Source organism: Anomaloglossus baeobatrachus, chromosome 6 (genome assembly GCF_048569485.1).
Source record: "Anomaloglossus baeobatrachus isolate aAnoBae1 chromosome 6, aAnoBae1.hap1, whole genome shotgun sequence".
Taxonomy (NCBI): Eukaryota; Metazoa; Chordata; class Amphibia; order Anura; family Aromobatidae; genus Anomaloglossus; species Anomaloglossus baeobatrachus.
Window position 1 is genome coordinate 35,315,396 of NC_134358.1, and position 6,666 is coordinate 35,322,061.

Here is a 6,666-nt window from a genome sequence, read left to right on the forward strand (position 1 = left end):
CTGGTCACTGGAAGGTCAACATGGCTCCTCATGGCAAAGAATTCTCTGAGGATCTGAAAAAAAGAATTGTTGCTTTACATAAAGAGGGCCGAGACTATAAGAAGATTGTCACCACCCTGACACTGAGCTGCAGCACGGTGGCCAAGACCATACAGCGGTATAACCAGACAGGATCCACTCAGAAGAGGCCTCACGATGGTCAACCACAGAAGCTGAGTGCACGAGCTCAGCGTCATATCCAGAGGTCGTCTTTACAGAATAAACATATGAGTGCTGCCAGCAATGCTGAAGTTACAGGAATGGGGGGGGGGGGTCTGCCTGTCAGTGCTCAAACCCTACGCCGCACACTGCAGAGGTTATAGGGGTGGGGAGTCCGCCTGTCAGTGCTCAGACCATACACTGCACACTGCAGAGTTTACAGGGGTGGGGGATCCACATGTCATTGCTCCGACCATTCGCCACACACTGCAGTGGTTACAGGGATGGGGGGGTCTGCCTGTCAGTGCTCAGACCATACACCGCAAACTCCATCACATTGCTCTGCATGGCTGTTGTCCCAGAAGGAAGCCTCCTCTAAAGATGATTTGTGTCGCCCAGGGAAGGGGGTACTCTGTCCCAGGCGGTTGCAAATGGAAATGTCACTTTGGTGGCCGTCGCCCGGTCCCGTGGCCTGGGGCTTCTCTTGTAAAAGGGGAATTATTTAAAGTAGGGATGAAAGTTAGTGTACGTGACGCCACCTGCGGTGATGCGGGAAAAGGGAATGGATGCCGCCGCTGCTGTTTGTGAGGGGCTGGGGTTGGTGGCATCGGCAGGTAGTATGTTAACCCCTCCACAGGTAGGGAGAACCCCAGTGTCCCTTTTGGTGCTGGATGAGGTTGAATCGCGCTGGAAGAAGGGAACGACGCAGTACTTGTAAACCAAGTCTCCTCTATTCACTAATGCATCCGGGGGGACGGCTGGTTCCGGTCCCCTCTTTCCCAATGCTGGTTGAGCATCCAGGGCTCTCTCTCACTTTGTGGCACCGTGGTTAAAGGTTGGGACCCCCGTGGCCTTGAACGTCTGTGGGTCCCTCAGCTAACCTTGGCAGTTTCTCGTCCGACCGGCGGCAGCGTGAACCCTGTCGGAATGCGTGGAGATACTTTCCCTGGCTCAGTCGTGCTAATCGTACCTCGGAGTTTTGTGGGTGAGTCCGGTCCTTGAAGGTTTCCTACTCTGCAGGGTTTTAGCAGGTTGCTTGCAGCTGTCACCAACTCTAGGGTCCTGTGCCCCATCTGTGCCTCCCTCTCCGAGCCCCAGATCACTGGGTACCCGACCCAGCTAGAGGCACACCCGACCCTTTACATTTTCTCGGTCTGTCTACACTGTCTGAGCCCTTGCATACCTCCGTGTCTTGTACGTAAGACACTCACCACTCCCACTCGGCATGAGCGGGATCGCCCCGCCCTTCCCGGGGCCATCCCCTAAGTTCCCCTCCCGGGGTAACCTACCCAATAGGACGTAGGAAAACTGTGTCGCGGGCGGAGGAGGGGACGCTGCGCTCTCCCACTGCTCGGGTCCGGCTGCCGCTGCTGCGGCCTGCTGCCGCTCGGTGGCTCGAGCGATGGGCCGGATCCCGGGGACTCGAGCGGCGCTCCTCGGCCGTGAGTGAAAGGGGATTGGTTTTTGGGATTGTTTATTGTCCGTGACGCCACCCACGGTTGTGGTGATTGTATGGACACCACCGCTGCTCTGTATGGGGATCCCGGGAGCGGTGACAGGTAGCAGCAAAGTTGTTGGTTCTCCCCTCCGTGGGTAGGGGGTGGTTGTCCTGGGGCCCAGTGATGAGGTGGGTGATGAGGGATGGCGGGGCCGGTGCAGGGCTTGGTGGGGTGCAGGGACGCGGGGGCAGCGCTGTGCCTCACGGCACTGTGGTACTCACTCAGCCTGAGACGGGGTCACAGTTCTCGGTAAAACACACGGCTGGAAAGACGGTTCCCACGGACGGCTGCTGTTGCTTTTCCCCAGTAGTTGACAGTGACGGTCCCTTTTCCTGCACCTAAGTCTATGTTGGTAGCGATGGGTTCCCACCGGTAACCCGCTCCCCGGCTTGGATATGTGCCGGAGGAGCCCCTCTTTGCCCGCAGGCGCTGGCCCTGAGAAACTGGTGCCTTGGCGGTGGCGGTGTCTCTCTCTAACGGTTGGACTGTTGCCTTCAATCGGGACTTGGTTGCTGGGAGACCCAGAGGTCCCCTTCAATGGTGCTGGCTTCTCTTCGTATACCGCTCCGGTACCGCCGGGCCACCACCCGTCCACGGTCCTTTCGGCAACCTCCAAGCAGCCTCTCCTGCAGACGGTCACCGCCGTCTGCTAACCTTGCTGTTCTCAGTCCGGGGCACACACCCGGACTAACTTCAGGCTTTCTCAACTGTCACTTTCTCTTCCACTTTAACTCCTCTCTCTTGCTCCTCTACCACTCAACTCCTCAACTCATCTCCTCTCTCACTAATCTGCTTGGTTTTCCCGCCTCCAGGACTGTGAACTCCTCGGTGGGCGGAGCCAACCGCCTGGCCCACCCCCTGGTGTGGACATCAGCCCCTGGAGGAAGGCAACAAGGATTTTTGGTGTAGCTTTGGTGTACCTATCCGGGGTGTAGGGTGTGGTGGTGTCATGACCTGTGACCCCTGGCTTGCCCAGGGCGTCACACCAGCACTGGTACTCAGGGGACCCAGGGGGTAGGGACAACATGGATTACTGGAACCATACTGTGGTCTGAGGAGACCAAGATAAACTTATTTGGTTCACAAGCGTGTGTGATGGCAACCAGGTGAGGAGGACAAAGACAAGTGTGTCCTGCCTACAGTCAGGCATGGTGGTGGATGGTCACGGTTTGGGGCTGTGTGTCGCCCGGGGACCAGGGGTACTCAGATCCGGGCCACAGGGTCACTTCTGTGGGTATCACGGTGGCGTGACCTGGTCTGTGATCCACAGTAAAAGGGGGTTTGTTAAGGGAGATTGTACGTGACGCCACCCACGGTTGTGGTGATTGTGGACACCACCGCTGCTCTTTATGGGGATCCCGGGAGCGATGGTATGGAGCAGCTAGATGTTAGTCCTTCCCTCCATGGGTAGGGGGTTGTTTGTCCCGGGGCCCGGTGATGGGGTAAGTAGGGAGCAGGGCGCAGTGCTGCGGTGCGGTGCCCGAGGGCCCGGGCGTACTCACAAGTATTCCACACAGAGTCACTGGTAAACTAGGAATTGCCGGTGTCCGCAGCCTTCGGTACGGGGTGTTAGTGTCCCACACACGGTGCAGCAGCTCCTGTTGTTCTTTCCCTGCAGCCAGGTGCCTTTCTCTCCACTCTCTTCCTCCTTCTCCTCAGCCGGGAACGGGGAATACACTCCCCTGCAGTGATCCGGGTCACCCAGGTACCGGGGGGCCACTACCCTGCCCGGCTACCTCTGGCCCCTTCCTCACTCACAGCCTGTCCCGGCCCTCTCGGAGCACGCTTCACTATCAGCCTGGGAGCTACAACTCCAGGCTCCTCTTCTGTCTGTCTCTCCAAACACTCTAGTGATGGGTAGCTCCTGAACGAGCCGGCTCTTCATAGTGAATCATAGGAGTCGGCTCCTGGCAGGGAGCCAATTGAAATGTAAACGGCTCTTTGCCAGTTCCGTTCCACAGTCAGTCCCCTCTTGCCCCGCCCCTCCCCTCTTGCCCCGCCCCTCTCGGCCCCTCCCTCCCGGCAGTAGTCACTCTGATCTTATCCAGGAGACTGAGAATGCTCCTCCTGCTGCCGCACATAGCGCTGACTCACAGCCCCGCCCCCCTCCAATCTGTGACAAGCAAGCAGCAGTCAGGCAGTCACAGCCCCGCCCCCCTCCAATCTGTGACAAGCAAGCAGCAGTCAGGCAGTCACAGCCCCGCCCCCCTCCAATTTGTGACAAGCAAGCAGCAGTCAGGCAGTCAGGCACTTTATTAAAGGAACACTGACATCTGGATTTAGCCTGATTATAGTTATTTACCGCCAGCTTGTAAATCCTCGCTGAGCGCGGGAGAAACAGCGGATGTAAATGTGCGTCCCTTGTTCTCTCCCATTCACTTGAATGGAAGAGAACAAATGATCCAGCCATGTATATGGGCAGGGCAGATAAGGATCTCCTCTGCAAACATCCCATCGCTGGATTGAGCATCACTGGATCGCAGGCTCGGGGGCTGCAGCGACTGTGTAAATGCACCATTAGCTAGTGCAACTTGGAATGGTTCTGTTGTTTCTGGTATGTGAATAACCTCCCAGCAGCCCCTGTTACATGATAGCAGTGCCAATCTGAGGGACCACCTCCATGCACAGAACTAGTCCTATACAAGGCAGTGCAGCACTCTCAAATCACATCCGATTTTGCATACAATTGCCAGTAGTGTTGAGCTAATTGAATTGCACTTGTTTGATTTCTGCACTTTTTTTTTTTATCAAACATTGTGTTTGTTAACGTTTTTACAGCAAATAATATAAAATCTGGTTATTCTGGAAACTATTCTGTTTTATGTCATAAATTGGCACGTGTAGATTTTTACTAAAAGGTACAATCATGGGTTAAAACATACCAGAATTGGGCTTCAAATGTAAAGCCAAAGGTAATAGGAAATGAAGAGCCGTTTTTGGAGCCAAAAGAGCCGGCTCACCAAAAAATCGCATTTTACCCATCACTATTACACTCTGCTCCAGCCCCTCCCCTCTGCTCTGCTTTTCTCTTAGGCTATGTGCCCACGCTAGAATGTCCCTGCAGATTTTTTTGCCTGAAAATCCGCGACTTTCGCGGCAAATCCGCACCCGCGGATTTGCCGCGGATTTGCCGCGGATTTACCGCGGATTTGCCGCGGATTTTGATGCGGATTTTTTTTTTTTTTTTTCCCCCATTCAAAGCCAAAAATCCGCACCAAATCTGCACCAAACAATTGACATGCTGCAGATTTTTCCGGATCAAAATCCGCGGCAAATCCGCCGCGGAAAAATCCGCAGCATGGGCACAGCATTTCCAAAATGCCATTGAAATGGCTTGGAAGTGCTGCTGCTGCAGATTTTCGGCAAATCCGCGGTAAATCCGCGGCAAAATCCGCGGTAAATCCGCGGTAAATCCTGTAGCGTGGGCACATAGCCTTACCCTGGGGGATGTGGTTTGTCCTGCTGCAGCGGTGTGAGATCAGATTACCAAGGAGGATTAACTCTTTCTGTGGCAACCTGGCTTTGCCAGGGCGTCACAGCTGCATGAGTGCTGCCGGCTGTGGGGAGCTACAGTTCATTAAGGGAACCAGGAATGCCGACATGTCCTGTGACATACTGACGCAGAGCATGATCCCCTCCCTTCATATTCTAACATGATAATGACTCCAAACACCTTCAAGACCACCACTGCCTTGCTAAAGAATCAGAGGGTAACGGAGCTGGACCGGCCAAGTGTCTCCAGACCACAACTCTATTGAGCATCGGTGAGGAATACTCAAACAGAAGTTGGAGGAGCGCAAGGTTTCTAACATCCACCAGCTCCGTGATGTCTCCATGGAGGATGGAAGATAATTCAGAGGCTCCTGTGAAGCTCTAGTGACCTCCGTGCCCAAGAGAATTAAGGCCGTACTGGAAAATAATGGTGGCCGCACAAAATATTCACACCGAGGGCACAATTTGTCCATTTTCACTTAGGGGTGTACTCACTTTTGTTGCCAGCGGTTTAGCCATTAATGGCTGTGCGCTGAGTTATTTAGAGGACACCAAATTGACCCTGTTATACAAGCTGCGCACTGACACTGCACATTGTATACAAGCTGCACACTGACACTGTACATTGTATCACAGGGTCACATCTGCAATGTCGTCACGTGAAAAGATAAAATAAAATATTTACAAAAATAAGAGGGGTGTACTCACTTCTGTGACATACTGTATGTATTTTACTGATAAGGAACACAATATAGGGCATCCGATCAAAGAAGAGATTGTAGAGTGGAATATTTCGATAGAATTGACACCAACAATTGATTACTGGAGAGCAACTAAAAACCACCCGTAATGATGTGTATTAATAGTTATCAATAAAATTATAATTGTTATTAATCAATACTTTCTAAAAAAGGAATTCAAAAGGATCAAGTAAAGAGGGAGAAGAAACTGACAGCAAATAATCAATGTAAATAAGACTTAAATGAGATACACATTGAGATTAGTATCTACATATGTTGTATATAGGTCATCAATAATGGTCTACTCAAGTGTGTGTGCGATGGAATACCAATTATTCGAGAGATGAGATTGTGAATATTGACTTAAGACACATGAGGAAAACGTATAGTGGATATCCATGGTGTAATAAAGGTAAAGTCCTCCGCACAGTTCCAATGTGTGTTTCGCACATTGCTTTTTCAGTGGCCACCACTGACACAGCCCAGTGCACATTTTGCATGTTGCTTTTTCAGGGGACACCCCTGACTCCATTCCCAGTGCGCATTTCACATGTTGTTTTTTAAGGGGACATCCCTGACACAGTCGCAGTGTGAGTTTCACATTTTGCTTTTTTCAGGGGACACCCCTGACACAGTCCCAGTGCGCGTTTTGCATGCTACTTTTTCAGGGGACACCCCTGACACAGTACTAGTGCGTGTTTTGCATGTTACTTTTTCAGGGGACACCCCTGACACAG

At 52.6% G+C, this 6,666-nt stretch overlaps 1 protein-coding gene across 3 annotated transcripts in view; it reads left to right on the top strand.

Moving 5' to 3' along the window:
* Positions 1 to 6,666, top strand: part of KCNQ3 (potassium voltage-gated channel subfamily Q member 3) — a 289,722-nt gene that overhangs the window by 177,812 nt on the left and 105,244 nt on the right. The gene's annotated exons all lie outside the window — the stretch shown is intronic.